The sequence below is a fragment of the Halichoerus grypus genome, chromosome 2 (genome assembly GCF_964656455.1).
Source record: "Halichoerus grypus chromosome 2, mHalGry1.hap1.1, whole genome shotgun sequence".
NCBI lineage: Eukaryota > Metazoa > Chordata > Mammalia > Carnivora > Phocidae > Halichoerus > Halichoerus grypus.
In genome coordinates this window covers 106,818,630-106,836,659 of record NC_135713.1, presented here as the reverse complement: position 1 = coordinate 106,836,659, position 18,030 = coordinate 106,818,630, and the positions used below count along the sequence as shown (strand labels likewise).

The 18,030-nt window shown below is 42.5% G+C and overlaps 1 long non-coding RNA gene across 17 annotated transcripts in view; it reads left to right on the top strand.

The window, feature by feature from the left end:
* LOC118541464 (uncharacterized) overlaps positions 1-18,030 on the top strand; it is a 109,933-nt gene that overhangs the window by 72,376 nt on the left and 19,527 nt on the right. The window lies entirely within an intron of this gene.

Sequence of the window (18,030 nt, the reverse complement as noted above, 5' to 3'; positions counted from 1 at the left end):
ACCTACTTCTTGGGTCTCTTTCAGGGAAAGGGTATACTTGCTCTTTAAAGTTTACTTGATTAAAATAAGTTAAGAACTACTTGACAATTCAGTTTATGGAAATGGACTGTTATTTAAGATGTGATCCTAAAGATTTCCATTTCGTTACCAATTTCTGTGTGTGTGTGTGTGTGTGTGTGTGTGTGTGTGTAGTACAGAAAAATAGAGATAAGGATACTCACCAATAATCACACCATCCTAACTTAACAAATTTTTTTGTCTGTTTCCTTCCAGGAGTTTTTCTTAGTATTGTTATGTTTTTTAAAAAATACAAAATACTGCAGATATACAGAAAAATACAGTGAATAATAGACTAGGACTCCTGTTTGCTTCAGTATGACAAATTAGATACCCTGAACATCCCTTGCTGAAAACAACTAAAAATGCTAAATAAAATATCAGAATTAAAAATTATTTTTAAATGCATCACTGGGCTGGTAGGACACTATGAAATATTCAGAGGCAAATAAAGTGAGAGCAGGAACCCTGGAAGGGAACTGTGCTCTGAATTTACCCTTGTCCGTGGAGGCATCTGAAGAGCCCTGCTGGCATTGACCTTAGGTTTTGATGGTGGCGTGGGGGTAACACAGACAGGAGATCAAGGCAAGAACCCCATCAAGGTGAAGTCTAATAGGAGACACCCCCCCCCATAAAGCTAGGACGCCAGTGGGTAATGCCTTCAGTATACAGGTGAACTAGGTATAAATCCATTCCATAATGGGAATAGCAAGGAAACTTGCTTATCTTGACCATTGTGCTGGGTAGAGGAGGGAGAAAAATCTCCCTTGAAAATTTATAACCACAAGCAAACCCACACAGGGATTTGTGGTCCAGAATTTACGTTATCTGCGAGGACCCAAAAAACCAAAATTTTATTTTCAAGTGGTTTCAGGTTTTAATTGCTTCCAAACACATGGCATAAATAAAAGAAATATTCTCTGGAGGAACCCACCTTCAAATCAGGCCTCAAAAAATTCCCACAATTAAACACAAGAGAATCTGCCCTGAATGTCAAAACTCACAAAACACACAAGCAATCAAGACACCATGGGGGATATCCAAGAAACAAAATAGGAGAATCAGACACGAAATAACATTGAATATTATAATCATATGTAAGATAAGTGTATTTTTAATTGGCAAAAATTAATAATAGAGGGGATTTAAATATACAAGGAAAAAAGACTAAAAGTAATGATTTTGTAAATTTGCAAAACAAGTAGAATTTCTAAAAATAAAAAAATATATAATTGAAATAAAAACCAATGGCTTGGTTAAACAGAAGATAGACACATTAAAAAAAAAAGGAAGAAATATTCTGAATAATGAGAGTGGGAGACAAAGAGATAAGAAATATGAAAGTCAAAAGACTTAGAGAGTAGATAAGATACTACGTGAATCTAACTGTAATTTCAGAGAACAGACTCAACTTCACTAGTAATCAGGGGAATGCAGTGTGAAACAATGAGATGCCATGTTACCTTTCTCCTCTTGTTAAAATTCATGATACCTAGTTCTGGCAAGAATATTAGACAACGAAGAAGTATTTTAGTATCTAGTGGGGGGTGTAAGTTGGAACAACTACTTTGGAAAGCAGTTTGGCAGTTTTTGTTTTGGAGGTTTTGGTTTGTTGTTTGTTTTTTTGTTTTTTGTTTTGTTTTGTTCTGTTTTGCAAATTACTGCATACTCCCATTCTTCAAGAAAGGAACACATATGAGTCCAGCCATTACAAAGCCCAGGGACAAGTTGTATCTTGTTCAGCTGCAAGGGCATCTGCAAAGAGAATGAAAGGTGGAACTGAGGCAGTTCTGGGGATCATCTTGGTCATTCTTTCAACTAATGATTACTGAAGGCCTTTTCTGTAGCCTAATAGTTTAAAGGGCTTACCTCTCCCAGCTAGAGTCAGTTCTAACTTTTTTGGGGGTGATGATACGGTGTGAATCCTCAAATCTGCTGTTTCTCCCTGTAGATCTCACTGTTTGGCTGTTTACTGCCCTTTAGACTTCCCACTAGGGATAGTCCAGAGTACATGAAAGAAGAGCACAGTTCATTCCTCCTGTCGCTGGGAAGGAAAGGTGGAAACACAGTTGAAATCCTTCACTCTCCATCCTGCAAGATTCCCCTCAGTTCTGACCTGTGCCTGACTCCTCCGGCTAGTCTTCTTAGGCAGTTCCCAGGCCTCATTTTCTATAGCAGTCACTTGGTTATTACAAATACACTTGTAATGAAATTTCTTGTAGTGGGGTTTAACTTGAGAGGGAAGTTTCTCATTGCTTGATCATGATTTTTAATTGTTTGAATGCCAGAATGACTCTACATCTCATTGTATATAGAATGTATACAATGTACCGTAAGCAAAGTTAATCATTAGTAAAGATTTCTTGAAAAAAAAAAAAAAAAGACTAAAAATATAAATGAATGGATGACTTAGCAAAAATTGGGGAATTACTTTTAAATTTTATTTACCAGTGTGGTCCCTTGTCCTTGTGTGACAGATACCTTTAACTGGAAATCCAGAGAGGAATTGGCATATGTATATCAAAATGTATCATGCTACATATAGTCGAAACCTAGGTGGAGATACTGGGAAGCACTTTGTCCTATAGCTATAAATTTGGTATTCTATGATTTTATAAAATTGGCTGCATCTAGCAAAAATAACAGTATCTCCTGAATTGATGTATCCATACACTTGAATGTACTCTCAAATAGGCCCACTCAAAGCATTTTTAAACCTTAATTTTCCAATATCAGATCTCATTTTTAATTAAGGCTTAACTTCCACTCTCCCTTGCATCTCCATAAAAGGATTAGGCCAGGCCACATCACATCTGGCTGGGTCTGTGATGTCTTGGGGATTTATGAATGACAAGTGATATTAGAACTGGGGTCGTGTGCAGTCATCCTGAAATCAAAAGCTGAATGCTCCCTTCCCAGCCGCATAGGGTTGGGGTAAACAGGTCATCAAAGGCAGCATCCTCTCTGCACTCTCCTTCTGTTTTCAGAATCTTGCCTCATAAAAATTCAGAACCAGAATCTTGTGGCATTCTCTAATGAGTAACCTGTAATCAAAAGCAAAGCTGTTTCTTTCTTAACATTGGTTATGAAGGGGGCAAAGGAAGAAAGAGGCTGGAATGGGTGTGAAGGAGAATCAGAAGGAGACCAGGGTGGGGGGCACTGGGAGTTCACCAGCAGGAGAGACTGCCTTTGCACCCGCCCGGGAGACTCATGGAAAGGGAAGGTCATGGGCCTTGTCTATCGGAGTTCCCACTAATAAGATGAAAAATATGCAAACCAGTGAGTTCACACAGAAGTTCAGACATTCTTGGGGCATTACAGAGAATTATTTTGAAAACATACAATAAGATTATTGAGGGGCTGGTTTGTCAGTAAGCAGCAACGGAGGCTCTGGGAACGTGGGAGCCTTTCCTGAAACCACACTGGTGACCGCAGGTCGTGGAAGGACACTTGTCTCCCTGTGAACAGGGCTGTCTGTGTCCGGCCCGTGTGTATCGTCCATGAGACCCGACTGGGCAGCCCGGAGCTGTCTTCATTTTCTTAGTGACCGCTGCCACCGAGGCTGTGTTCAGTAAGACTCCTGGGGTCACGCCCTGACTACTTGAGGCCCCGGGCTTCTGCCTCCCCTAAGGGTGAAGTGCTGGAAAACAGGAAGGAGAGGAACAAATATCCCTAAAGATTTCACTGGGAGAGACAGAGACCTACCCGTAGACCTGAAATAGCATCATAAGATAATATATGTGAATATATTTTGAAAAATTCCATGTGCTACATAAATAAAAGTTAATACTATTTCTCTATAATAGCATGTCTTAGTGGATCCACAAACTATAAGCACCGAGCCGTGGATAAGCTGGTCCTTCAAAATAGAACCAAGAGTACCATTTTACCTAATCCATAATTCAACCTCGTGGAAATTCAGCTGTAGTTTGTGATGCATGAGGGCTGGTCACCTGCCAGTAGAGTCGGAGACCTTTATTTCTTAACATTGGTTATGGGCAGATAGGAAACGAGAAAACAGACACTAGCATCTCATAATTCAAGTTAATATGCATCTCTTTCTAATTTTCGAAGCGCTCCTGCTGTGTAGCCTCGGGACCGTGTGAAATAAGTGGGGATTACTATCTCCATTTTCCAGGCAAGCAAACTGAGGCTCAGAGAGGTGGCATGGCTCGTCCCCAGGTCACAGGGCTGATGGGCAGGTGCACCGTGGCTCTAGCATCAGTGGCCTCTAGGAAGCAATGCAGGAACGTGGCAGGATAGAATTCTAAACCCAGAAAGTCAAACTGAACTGAAGCACCCTAGAGGCCAAAGTCCTTTCCCTATTTGCAGCTCCCTGTGTTGCTGAAACGTGTGTCTGGGGTGAGGATGTGTTTGACTTGCGTCCATTTATGCCTCACCTGTTGTACCTTCTCTTTCAGAGCCAAATGCTCTCGAAGAATCTGAACAAAGGAGAGCTAGCTCCAGTGTTAGGGTAATGGCAACATGGTCATACTTAGCACACTCAGCACTTTCCGCCTAGATGTTATCTCATTAACCTTCCCGTGTCCCAGGCAGGCATGTGCTACATGCAATGTTGCTGTAGCCTCCGTGGCTCTAGGAAGAGTCCTCCTCTGAGCGCCAAGATGAGGTCCTTCAGATCTGCAGCTATTTTGCTGGGTGACCGAGGGCCTGAGACTGAGGTTTCCTTTTAAGGCGAATGACTGGAGGGCCAGTGGCAAATACTATCTATTGCTGTATTCTGAGTGCAGGATTTAGAGGTCTCATTGCTATAAAAAGGGGTGTATGCCTCTCTCTAACAACACTGAGTAACATATAGGTGCTTTTTAAATGTCTATTACTTGATCCTTACAACAATGTTGGAAGCAGGCATTATTATCATCCTCTCCATAGGAAACTGTTTATAGGAGTCCCCGAGATTAAGTACCTTGCCCAGAGACATGCTGGTCTTAGATGACAGAACGGGGTTTGTCCCCAGCTCTGGATGACCTCAGAGCCTAGATGTAAGGTGCCCGCATCCCGTGTAAGGGCTGCTTCCGTGCTTCGACCTCATGAGCTGAAGGAACAGAGCGAGGACCCGAACAGACTGTCTGGGTAGCACCAGCTAAAGGCACCAGGCGGCCGGGACAGGGAGGTGGGAAGGAGGGGACAGGACGGCAGCAGCCCGCACGGAGCGCCTCGCAGCTCCTGGGCCTCTCCTCTGAAGTCAGGAAGATTCTGAAACCCAGACACTATTTCCAGGGCTCCGGGGCCGTCAGGGAGTGTGGGCCCCAGTGCAGCGGAGAAACAGGTAGGGGTGGGAAGGGCTTTTCAAAAACTAGATGAAAGGAGAAGGGAGGAGAGAAGTCGGGGAGTCCGTTTTGAGGGAGAGGAGGGGGTCCTGCCTGGTCTCTGTCAACTCCTGCTGTTCCAGTAAAAGCCTCAGAGGAGACATGCCTGGTGGGACCGAAAGAGTATTTGTTGATTTGTGAGCAAATGGTTTTCAATACACAGAACCCGCATTTTAAGATTTGTCCTGCCAAATTTATAAAGAAGAGAAATGCTCCAGGGGCTCCTGGGTGGCTCAGTCGGTTAAGCGTCTGCCTTCAGCTCTGGTCATGATCTCGGGGTCCTGGGATAGAGCCCCGCATCGGGCTCCCTGCTCAGCGTGGAGCCTGCTTCTCCCTCTCCCTCTGCCGCTCCCCCTGCTTGTGCTCTCTCTCTTTGTCAAATGAATGAATAAAATCTTAAAAAAGAAGAAAGAAAAGAAATGCTCCAGTTGTAATGCCAGTGAAGTGAAGGGCTGATGGGCACATACATAATCACATCAACAAGAACGAACCTTTTGAAACTGATTTTGATATGCCTTTATTGTATTTACATTAGCTTCCAGGGTTGATGGGAGAGTCTTGCTAATAATGGCTTTTATATAAAATCGGCTTTAAGGGGAGAAGTAGTTGTGGTCTCGGGTTACTTAGGATCCATGCCGTAATTTCACAGCTAGCAACTCAATTTGCAGTATCATTTGTTTGCATTGGTCCTTGAACCCAGGCCTTGGACTCAGGAATGGGTAGGCCTGAGCGGGGCTGCTCCCCACCGGCTGCCTGGTGACTTGCATGCTGGGTGTACTTTAAGAGTGTTGATGTGGTCAGAGGAACTGACCAAATCCAATACTCACTTTTACATTCTTGCCTGGAAAAGTGAATTCAGATTAGGATCAGCTTTACTAATAAACACTCGGGAAATAATCAGCCACCTTCCCTGAGGCTACATTTCTCATGCAGTGTCCTCGTTCTGGGCATATGACTAATCTCAAAGCTCTGATAAGTAGTGTGTGTTCAACGTAAATTATAAACTGGATGTCATGCTGATGTTTTGGCCTTAGAGTGATGAAACAGGTATTTCCAGCTCTGTCAGGTCAAACTTAGAGCCTAATGAACACTTTTGGAGGTCTGTAGCTGATTCCTCACCCACCTGAATTTCAGTAACTTATCGTCTCTAAACTAGCCTAAAATTACAAACTTCAGGTAGTCGTTTGGTTATTCCCATTGCCTTAAGTAGGTGAATAATAAACTGCCCAAAAGACTCATGTTTTCCACTCCTGTCTTTTTCCAAAGGGACAGACTCTCATCCTCAGGGGCCTATGTCAGGGTTTTATCATTCCTACAGGCAGATTCTCTCTTAAATCCAGGCAGAGTCTCTCCTGCTTTAATTCAGTTTCTGCTCCCAGTTAGGTCTTCAGAAGTCACGGGGAATAACTGTTTGATGTCCCATCCTTGAAAGCCTCCATGAATTTGAAAACAGCAACCAGGTTTATCCAGAGGCTTCTCTACTATGAGATAAAACCCTGATTCCTTTTAACTTTCAATTTTGACTCTGTTTCCTCCAATAGGGGCTCCTAAATCCCCTCCAGTGTCTTCCCATTCTTACTGTGTGGTGATGTAGTTAGGATGCATTCAGGGGCTCATTCTCTCTCAGTGACAGTCTGTAGGCAGATGACTCCAGCTCAAGCATACCATGGAGAATGTCTCTGCAGTCTCATGTCCTCCCCCATATTGCAAGACCTCTGCAACTGTTCCGGATAGCCCACGCAATGCCCAGGGGAGAGAGGGCGTCTCCTCCCATGAGTCTCTCTATACTATAAGAGAAGCCTTTTCCCCATACTCGCCAGGGGACTTACTCTCAGACCTCATAGGCTAGAATCGGGCCACAGGCCAGGGGAAGGGGCAGCCAGGATTGTGCAGATCAGTCAGCACTCGTGCCCCCCCACTTCAGCCCCACAAGAGGAGTCATTTCCTGAGCACAGAGCTTTGTGGAGGGTGAAACTTCAAACAAAATCAAGGTTCTACCAGCAAGGATAAAGGGGAGAGGGGCAGTGGTCACTGTTAGGGGTGTTTGCCACGAGTGAGCAAAAATGGGGAGCAAAATGATTCTCCACATAGTTCAAAATATTAACAGTAACACAACAAAACAAGTAATAACTGAAAACCCATTAAGCGCCAGGTACCATGGGAGCTGGCAGGCATGCAAAAATGAGCACCACGGGGTCCTTGACCTGCAGAGCTAGCAAGCAAACAGGGCATCCCATGTCATTTCAAAATTGTATAGAAAGTGATAAGAGAAAGGCATGCAGTGCTCTGGAAGCACGGAGATGGATCCCTTAGCTCAACCGAGGGGTGTGATTCCTGGGGAGAGGCCAAGTGGACTGGCTGTGGGTGCCGAGAATGAGTGAGAATGCATTAGGCTAAGAAAACAATGCTGGGGAGGAATTATGTGGTATGCGACACTTGATTTTCTAATCTTTGTATAATATTTTATGTTTTATTATTATGACTCCTCTACAGTTGATGAAATAGAAAATCCTTCAAGCCTGAGGGTGGTGTGCACTGCAAGGGTCATTTCCCATGAGTTCAGTTTTTCATATTTTGTATCTGGATGAAATCCATTTTATGATCACTGAATTCCATATTTAAACAAGAAAGCCACTCATCCAGTAGGAAAATGTGTGAGGGAGTGAAAATGAATGCAATTCTAATCATTATGATGTCACTGGCTCTGTAAACGGGTTTGTTTTTAAGTATTATAAGACAACTTCAGTAATTTGAACTGAGGAGGAATCAGATTGAGTAGAAGTCTATCACATAGAATTGTTTTATTACTTTTACTTACATGTATGTTAAGATAGGATAGCAGAGACTTGATTATGAGGAATGTGTGTTAAATTGGTAAGAATGATTTCCTTAGCATATTCACTACCTCCTTAAAAATGCTCTTCATGGGCGCCTGGGTGGCTCAGTCGGTTAAGCATCTGATTCTTGGTTTTGGCTCAGGTCATGATCTCAGGATTGTGAGATCGAGCCCTGAGTGGGGCCCTGCAATGGGCATGGAGCCTGCTTGAGATTCTCTCTCCCTCTCCTTCAGCCCCTCCCCCCAGGCTCTATCTCTTTCTTTCTCTCCCTCTTAAAAAAAAAAAAATGCTCTTCAGATGGCAAGAGACACTGGAAAACAAGCTCTTCTTTCCTTCTGCATCCTTTTTTTCTTTAACAGATGTAAACTTTAGCCTGGTTTGTGCTGAGTTTATGAGAGAATTATGAATATGTAAAGAATAATCGCTTTTTTAAACCTTCTTAGATCCATCCTTGGAGTTCTGTAGTCATGTTTTCATGAGAATACAGTCCTCCTCTTATAAATAAATAAAAGATAACTATTCTAATAAACACCCAAGCAAACATTATAAACAGGGAATTAAGGGTAACAAATCATATAAAATAGGGTTAGATTCCTTAACAGTCAAAGAAATGAAAACTAAAACAAGCTTTCAATGGACAAATCGGCAAAAGTTTTTCTAAAAGTATAAATCAGTAAATAAAGTGCTTATGCCCAGGGCTGGTGAGAGGGTGGAGACGTGAGCACTCATGTCTTATTCTGTATACAGAGATGTATGTATGTATAAGGATGTTTACTCTAGGACCATTTGTTTTAATACAAAATTTTGAAACAACTTAAATGTCCATTAACAGAACACTATTAAATAATGGTATATTCATGCAATGGAATGTTAGACATCTGTCAAAAACAATGAGGTATCTCTGTGTACACTGAGTCTTTAAAATCTCGAGATGTATGTATGTATAAGGATGTTTACTCTAGGACCATTTGTTTTATTTTTTTTAAAGATTTTTTATTTATTTATTTGACAGAGAAAGAGAGCACAAGCAGGTGGAGTAGCAGGTAGAGGGAGAGGGAGAAGCAGGCTCCCAGCTGAGCAAGGAGTCCTATGCGGGGCTCGATCTCAGGACCCTGAGATCATGACCTGAGCCGAAGGCAGTTGCTTAACCAATTGAGCCACCCAGGCGCCCCTAGGACCACATTTGTTTTAATACAAAATTTTAAAACAACTTAAATGTCCATTAACAGAACACTGTTAAATAATGGTATATTCATGCAATGGAATGTTAGACATCTGTCAAAAACAATGAGGTATCTCTGTGTACACTGAGTCTTTAAAATCTCAAGATGTATCACATACACCAAGCAAGGTACAGAACAGAGTAAGAGTTATCTATATGTCCGTGTATAGGGAGTTAATAATTACATTTTTACATTTCTGGAAGGAAATATAGGAAACTGTTAAAGTAGTTAAATAGTGGTTACCTTCAGGGAAAAGGACTCGAGGTAAAGGATGGAAGATTTTTGCTTTGCACTTTATACTTTTATGTATGGTTTGAATCTGTGCAAGAATTGCTTTATTTTATTTTATTTTTTTAAAAGATTTTATTTATTTATTTGACACAGAGAGAGAGAGCACAAGTAAGCAGAGCAGCGGGCAGAGGGAGAGGGAGAAGCAGGCTGTCTGTCGAGGAGGGAGCCCGATGTGGGTCTCCATCCCAGGACCCTGGGATCATGACCTGAGCCGAAGGCAGCTGCTCAACCGACTGAGCCACCCAGGCGCCCCAAGAATTGCTTTATTTTAAGAGATGAAATGTAGTTTGTTTGTTTGTTTGTTTGTTTGTTTTTTTAAATAGGTTACATCTTCATGGTTTGACATGGGAAAATCCCTGCACTGTAAGAAGAGAAAGTGTAGAAAAATCAGAATGTTATGACCCTGATAATGACCCTATTTATATCTAGATAAAGCTGTAGACCTACACAGTGTTTGTATTAAGAAGTCTGGACGAAAAGAACTTGAACCATTGTCAGTGTAGCTGCCCATAGCCAGGGTGGAGAAATACTGACATTGTAGAAACCTTCACTTTCTCTGTACTGTTTACTTTTGTACAGTGCTAGTGAATTATCAGAAAGAAAAACATAAATTTTTCCAAGTGAGGGGAAAAGTAAAAAAAAAAAGAAAGGAAATCCAGTCCTCCCACTCCCTTTTGCATGAAGTGCTCCCGTCTGCTCGATGCAAAAACAAGGGTTTGGCTGGCTCTCACCTGGCTCATCCAAGCTTACTCTCACCTCCTTCCCTTTTAAATCCCACCTGCCAGGGAAGTCTTTGTAGTCAGACTGGGATCTCTCCTCTGATCCAACTTATCTACCCAAGGCTGACCCAACTAGAAAAACTGGAAAATAAAAATCAAAAACAGAACGTTCAAATAAGACGCTGAAAACGAGCCCAACCTGTAAATGAAATCAACATGCCTTATCCATGCACCATCACTTTGTGCAGCCTGCTGGAAGGACGGGAGACACAGGCTGGAGACCCAGGCCCCCATGCATCCCCCCACAATTTGAACCCTGTCATTTTTCTCACCTACTCATCATATCTGTTGCCCTAACTTAGGAGGCCGATAAGAGAATCTGGTGAGGCAGGAGGAGTGCTATGCAAAGAAAAGGTGATTAACCACGTCATTGTGCGAGCCCTGGAGGATAAGATTTGTATCGTGCATTTGGTATGAATATTGCCTAGAAAATTAGGAGAACCCAAGATGTTCATTAACACAAATGTGCTCTGATTTTATGAAGAGAATGCAGTGATAATCCAATCCCGACGATTTCTCTTTTTAATTATTTTTCATTTCAGGATCTCAGCACACTTAAATGTCACTTTCAGTCTTACATCACAGCTGTACCATAAGGAGTGTGAATTGCTCCTGGGCCACCACTAGTACTTGTGTTGACACATTTTCCAGCACTCCTCCCTATCCCCGTTAATAATGAGGAGAAGTTCCTTGTTACTGGTGAGGGCCACCGGAACAGCAAGGAAAAACAGCCCCGATGTGTCCAGGCGCTGGGAGTTGAGGAAAGAAACCTCAGGTGAAAGTACCAATCAGATGACCGCTTCTTTCAGGGAAACTGGAAGAGGGGGCTGAGCAGAGCTCACGAGGGGAAGGGGCCAAGCGGAGGTTCCTACAGCCAAGGCGACGATATAACCTACCGCGCAGCTCTTCTTTACCATTTTTTGGATCTTCTTTTTTTTTTTTTTAAGTTTTTTTTTATTTATTTGACATGGGGGGGCGGCTAGAGAGACAAGTGGGGGAAACAGTAGAGGGAGAGGGAGAAGCAGACTCCCCACTGAGCAGGGAGCCCAACATGGGACTCTATCCCAAGACCCTGAGATCATGACCTGAGCCGAAGGCAGACGCTTAACTGACTGAGCCACCCAGGCACCCCTATTTTTTGCATCTTGTTATTACTCTAGTTCCAGAACATTCTACGTGCTGGTGCACCAAACAAGAGAGAGCAGTTTTCCTTGTAGGCTGAGACAATATTTATAGGGTAAGGTTGTCTACTGATGGTGGCTGAATTGTGTCCCCCAAAATAGATATGCTGAAGTGCTAACCCGCAAAGGTCAGAATGTGACCTCATTTGGAAAGAGGGTCTTTATAGATTTAATCAAGTGAAAATGAGGCCGTTGACTGGTGTCCTTATAAAAAGGGGAAATTTGGACACACAGACAGATGCACAGAGGGAAGAAGATGAAGACACAGGGAGAACATGGTGAGGGGACAGAGGATTGGAGTAAGGATGCATCTACAAACCGGGGAATGCCTGAGGCTACCAGAAGCTGGGAGAGAGGCCTGGAACAGATTCTTTTTTTTTTTTAAGATTTTATTTATCCATTTGACAGAGAGAGACACAGCGAGAGAGGGAGCACAAGCAGGGGGGAGTGGGAGAGGGAGAAGCAGGCTTCCCGCGGAGCAGGGAGCCCGATGCGGGGCTCGATCCCAGGACCCTGGGATCCTGACCTGAGCTGAAGGCAGACGCTTAACGACTGAGCCACTGGAACATTCTTCCCCAGAGCCTCCAGAGGGAGCACGGCCCTGCCCACACCTTGATTTTGGACTCTGGGCCTTCAGAGCCGTGAGACAATCAGTTTCTATTTATTAAGTAGATATCCGCCCACTTGATGATACTTCGTTATGACAGCCTTAGGAAACTAATATAACCGCTCAAGTCACGAATCCTTAACAATAGTCGGAAAAAATGAAGGGAGAAACCTCAGCCCATTCCAGCAGTGGATATTTGTGTGACAAAATAAGTATCAGGGGTGGCTTTTCCACTATGGTGGTAGATTTTTCTGGGAACCCTCAGCCTGGAGATAGTCCTGTTTCTGTGGAATGCAGAGAGCCAGTAAACCCTCCCTCTGTAGCATGGCAGAGAGGAGAGGTGCAGAGGCCAGTGTATGGCTGGTAGGGAGCATATGGTCCTAACTTAGAGCATTGCTTGGCTCTGTGCAGGAGTCAAGGAGCCAACACTGTGCACACAGATGCTTAAAGCCCAACATTTTAGGGATGCCTGGGTGGCTCAGTCAGTTAAGCGTCCACCTTCGGCTCAGGTCATGATCCCAGGGTCCTGGGATCGAGCCCCGCATCGGGCTCCCTGCTCAGCGGGGAGCCTGCTTCTCCCTCTCCCTCTGCCCCTCCCCCCTACTCATGTTCTCTCTCTCTCTCTCAAAGGAATAAATAAGATCTTTAAAAAAAATAAAAAGCACAACTTTTTACCAAATGGAGACAGAGACAGCGCTGGATTCACCAAAGGGAATGAAAGTCCTAAGACCAGGCAGTGACCCATCTAATGCCAACCATGGAGACAGGAATTAGGGGCAAGAGGGTCACAAGCAAAACAGAACTGAAAATCTCAAGAATACCAGGAACTGGACCCTATCTGGCCAAGGACTTCTTCCTTTTGCTTTGTTTCTTCTCTCTTTTTATTTTACTTTAAAATTTTCTTGGGAAGAATCACCACTAAATTGGAATGCCAGTGCTTAATCTTTGTATGTATATTTGTGGGAATATAATTTATTCCTAACTGTGTGTGTCATTCTGTTATATGGATTCAGTTCTCCGCTCATCCTTTTGTTATCTTCTTAAAAGAAGCCGGGAAACAAACCCAAAAATCCTCAGATGTTATTAAAGAGAAGCCCCTGGACCAAAGGGTCCCCTTGTGAAGGCAGCCCTGAGCGGGCAGACCCAGGCCTAAAGCTGCCTTACCAGGAAGGCTGGCTGCCCGGGGATGTACTCTCCTCACACCCAACCTCGATCTGTGCAAAGTTGGACAAAGGCCTCAGCCCTGAACCTTTGTTTTCATTGTCCTTAAGACTCAGCTCTTCTCTCCTTTGTCTTAAGAGTAGGCCAGGGTGGGAGGAGCCCAAGGACTGACATCAGAGAGGATCCTAGCAAACAGTGTTACAAATTTAGGGTAATTTCCCCTATTTACCTCACCCTAAAAAGGAAAAAAAAAAAAAAGACTTCTTTTGTCAAAATAAAAAACATGTGAAAAGTGCAGGTTTGTTGTTGTTTTGAAGATTTTGAACAGGCGAGGTGTTTTCCTTGGTGCTCAGTTTCAAAATCAACACAGTGACACCTGCCTGAAAAAGGAAAAACGAAGTCAGCTCTGTCATCATCCTTCCCCAGCAGCGCTCCAAAGTGAAATGAAAAGCGTCTCCTTGGCCCCTGCTGCCCCCAAACTAATGACTGCACAATGCTTCAGGACCCGCCCTGGCCACCCTGGGCCACCCTCGTTACCCCAGGTGTCGGGAGGGGGAGGAGGAAAGGTCACGTTGTTTGTACATTTGGTCGTCTTACTACTACTACTGGGCTGGTAAAATTGTTTTTCTGAGAGCTTGTTGTTCGTCTGGCTTTTAAAAATTTATTATGCTTCCTTTTTTTCTTCTTCTTCTTCTTCTTCTTCTTCTTCTTCTTCTTTTTCTTCTTCTATTTCCTGAAGGATAAGAGAGAAACAAACTTCCCACAGTGGTGACTGTCACGGATTTTTCCTCCACTGTACAACTGAGTGGCAGCAAGGCGGTTCTAAAAGGCGTGATTTATTTATAAACATATCTGGAAATATTTTAAAAATTAAAAAAAATGTCAAGAGTGGGGCTGGAACACAGCCAAGTCTTGAGAAGGAAGATGTGTATTCTGGAGGGGGGCATTAGCACCCCGCTAGAGGTGGTTTTGAAGTAACTTAGGGTCAAGTGGAAACATTGATTATACTTACCTTCAGTATCGGATTATAGTGACCTTGGGTTTTAGGTTCTAGAGAGTTTGGGTTCTAGCTTGCCGGGAAGCTGATCTGAGTGGCTCCAGACTTTAAACCTAGTCCTGTTTTGTAGAGTCTCGGATGAATGCTGACCTGGCGGTATTTAAGGAACAGCTTCGAGTTTGTCGCTGCCCCAGCACTCACCTTGACTTCCTCCTGCTTCCTATCCTTTGTGTTGCCTCGGTCCCTGGCTGTGACACTTGCAGACGGTGGAGGACCCTGGGAGGATGGGGAAGTCGTTAGCATGACTAAACTTGCCCTTCCCAGGCTCGGTCCACCACCTCTCTATTCTCTTGCTATTCTGTTCTTTCTCTTCCAGTCTAGACGGAGTGCTTCTTTAGTGGCTCTAAGTCGGGGGTAGGGAAGGGATGTTTGGTCAAAGGGCATCGAGATGGGAACAGGAGAATCAAGGAGAGGAAACAAGGGGCCCTGAGATAAAGAAATCAGAGCTAGAAGAAGAGAAATAAATAGAAACAAAGACGATGAATAATACCCGATACAAAATAGGGAGCAACGTGATAAAGAAGTGAGACACAGAGATGGTCCTGCAGAAAGAAACAATTCAAAAATAGAAAAATGTGAGAAACCTGAACACAAACTTAGAAGCCCATACAGGAAAGGAAAGAACCAACTGGAAGTAAGAAATAGAACCCCAAGCAGGAAGGACGTCTGAATGAGAAATGCGATTGAGGGAAGGAACAGAGAAGCCTTTGTGGCGCGTCTATAGACCAGAGGGAGAGCGATGGAACAGAGGGAATCCAGGAGTGTTTGTTCCTTGCACCGAGCAAACAAAAAATTCATTATTTTTTAATCAGGGAAGAAATGGCTCTAAGAGCACTGGGCCTTTCATGCTATCGGTCTGTCTCTCACTCATCTTAATCCCTTAGGACGTCTTCAGAAGTGTAAGGAAACCCAGCATGAGGAAAACCACATTTCCACCCAGATGACTTTTATATAAAGTTTAGTTTAGAGAGATAAGTTCTCACAGTCCTTAAAGCTGAGTTCCCTGTCCCGGGTGGTAAATGATCTCGAGCTTTTTAGTGCCTATAAATCCCAGGGTAAGTGACAAAAATATCTCAGTTCTTGGGGCGCCTGGGTGGCTCAGTAGGTTAAGCGTCTGCTTTCGGCTCAGGTCATGAACCCAAGGGCCTGGGCCCGAGTCCTGCATGGGGCTCCCTACTCAGCGGGGAGTCTGCTTCTCTGCCTGCCTTTCTGCCCACCTCTCTGCCTGCTTGTGTGCACTCTCTCTCTCAAATAAATAAATAAAATCTTAAAAAAAAATCTTGGTTCCCAAAAATCTGGATAAAAAAATGAAATAATTATTTGCGTGACTCCCATTTCAGAAGACTGCTTTACTGTTAATAAGTTAGAAGTTGTCTTCTAAGTTTAAATAATTTAACAAATGGAGTAATGAGAAAATGTAAGTAAAGCATAAACAGATAAACGCAACACGTACTCCGGAGAAGTGAAGATCAGTTATTGCATTACTGCAAATTGCTGTTACTAAACATTAAGATAAATTACCAAAAAGATGCCTCTCCACCCCCTTCTATAATTTCAGGTTATTAATTTTATTCATATATGAGTAATTCTTTCCTCGTGTGCCTCTCTTGCCCTGTTTCTCTAATGAGGAAACAGAAAAAAATAGGCAGTAGATAAAATACTCCAATTGGAACTGAAGCAAATGAAAAAAGATATCAGAAACAAATAACATTATCAGCTTTTAGCCCCATAATAAGTTCTTATTTATTTAGGCCCTATTAATTTGGAATTTATAATAACTTGATTGGGATCTGGGCAGAAATTTTCCTTCATTTAGCAAACTCTGCCTTCCTAAGTAGTACAGAAGAGCGATGTAAATGAGCTTACGAGGGGAATGTTTGAAATACATCTTTGAGCGCTTGAGGCAATCTCATATATGAATAATTAATATAAGAATACATATCATTCTTATCCAATAATTATCTGGTAATTCAGAAGGAATTTGTTAGGTCACCCTGCAGAGGAGGGAGCTGGGGGTTTATCACCAAATAGCTCTGTGACCATAGGCAAGGCACCTAACTTCTTCAGGGCCTTGTTTTTCTTACCTGTAACATTAGGCTGATAACACCATGTCTGCCTAGTTCAAGGGCTTCGTAGGAACATGAAAGAAGACAGTGGGTGGGAATCCACTTTGAAATTCATATGGTATTATGAAAATCTATCTTATTTAAAATGAATTTGCAATTTATACTTTTCACTAATTCAATCTGACCTTCTGTCCAACTGTCTACAGCAGTGAAGTTTTTAAGCTTTATGTAGCTTCAGTGAAAGGAAATTCCCCAGTGAAACATTGTGTATGTGTGTGTACACACACACACACACACACACACGTATGGATATAAACATTTATCCTCTTTCCACTCCTTCTACCCCGTTGGAGTCATTTTTGGTATCCTGAGTACACTAAATGTACTTAACAGGTTACAACTGAAGAAGCTTGTGTGTACTTGAAAGAGTCTAAGTGTTGGATTCTGACAGGCTTGGGTTCAAATTCAGGATCTTCCATCTAGATGATTTTGCTTAAACAATGATCTCCTTCAGCCTTCTTTGTCTATAAATAATTATACTAACTGTATAGAACTCTTATAAAGGCTAGGGGAGATAATGTACATATAGCATAGTGCCTTAGAACGGAGTAGGCACTCCAAAGAGATGATGATTATTAATATGAAAGATAGGTTGCCTCGAGTAATATTTGCATTGGAGAAAATACTCAGGACTTGTCACTTTGAATCTCCTGCTCCTAGTACAACTTAGCTCCCAAAATATGAAGCCAAGTAGAGGCCTAATCACAGTGTCTGGTACAGTTTTCTTTTTGTTTTTTTTACACATAGACAACCTAATACTGCTTTTAGTGAAATGTATGTTGCAAAGTATCAAAATAATGTTTTCTCAGTTTTAAGACATTTGCTTTTTCACATTTGAATGTTTTGGAAATCAGAATGAGCTTTAGAATCATTGTCAAAATAAACATGTCAACTGCTAGGTATAGGAATTGTCATTTGCCTGTGATGGGTGAATTCAGACAGATCTTTCAGAATAAAGAATATTTACAGCCAGGAAGTATTGGTGTTTCTGCTTCACTCAGTTGCAAAACATCTGTCTGTCAAGCTTTTCAAGAGAAGCTGTTGAACTTCCTGTAAAATGTAATCAATTAAAGAAAAAAATTTTTAATATTCTAAGTCAGGTCAAACTCACAGGCACTTTTATGAAAGGGTCACCTCTGCTTGGCAACTGCCAATGTCCCAGTGAATCCAAGGAATACGTAAAAAAGGCGAAAGATTTATACGATCTGAAGAGAAACCAGAGTATAGGAATCCGTAAATATGAGTGAGGATGGTGGATAATTATGTGAATAAAATGTGTGCTATTTCTTGGTAAAAAGAAAAATTGTGTCTATTCAGTGTTACATTTCTGCTTTTCTCTCTCTGATTAAAACTGTCATTTTAGTTAGATAAAGTAATCTTT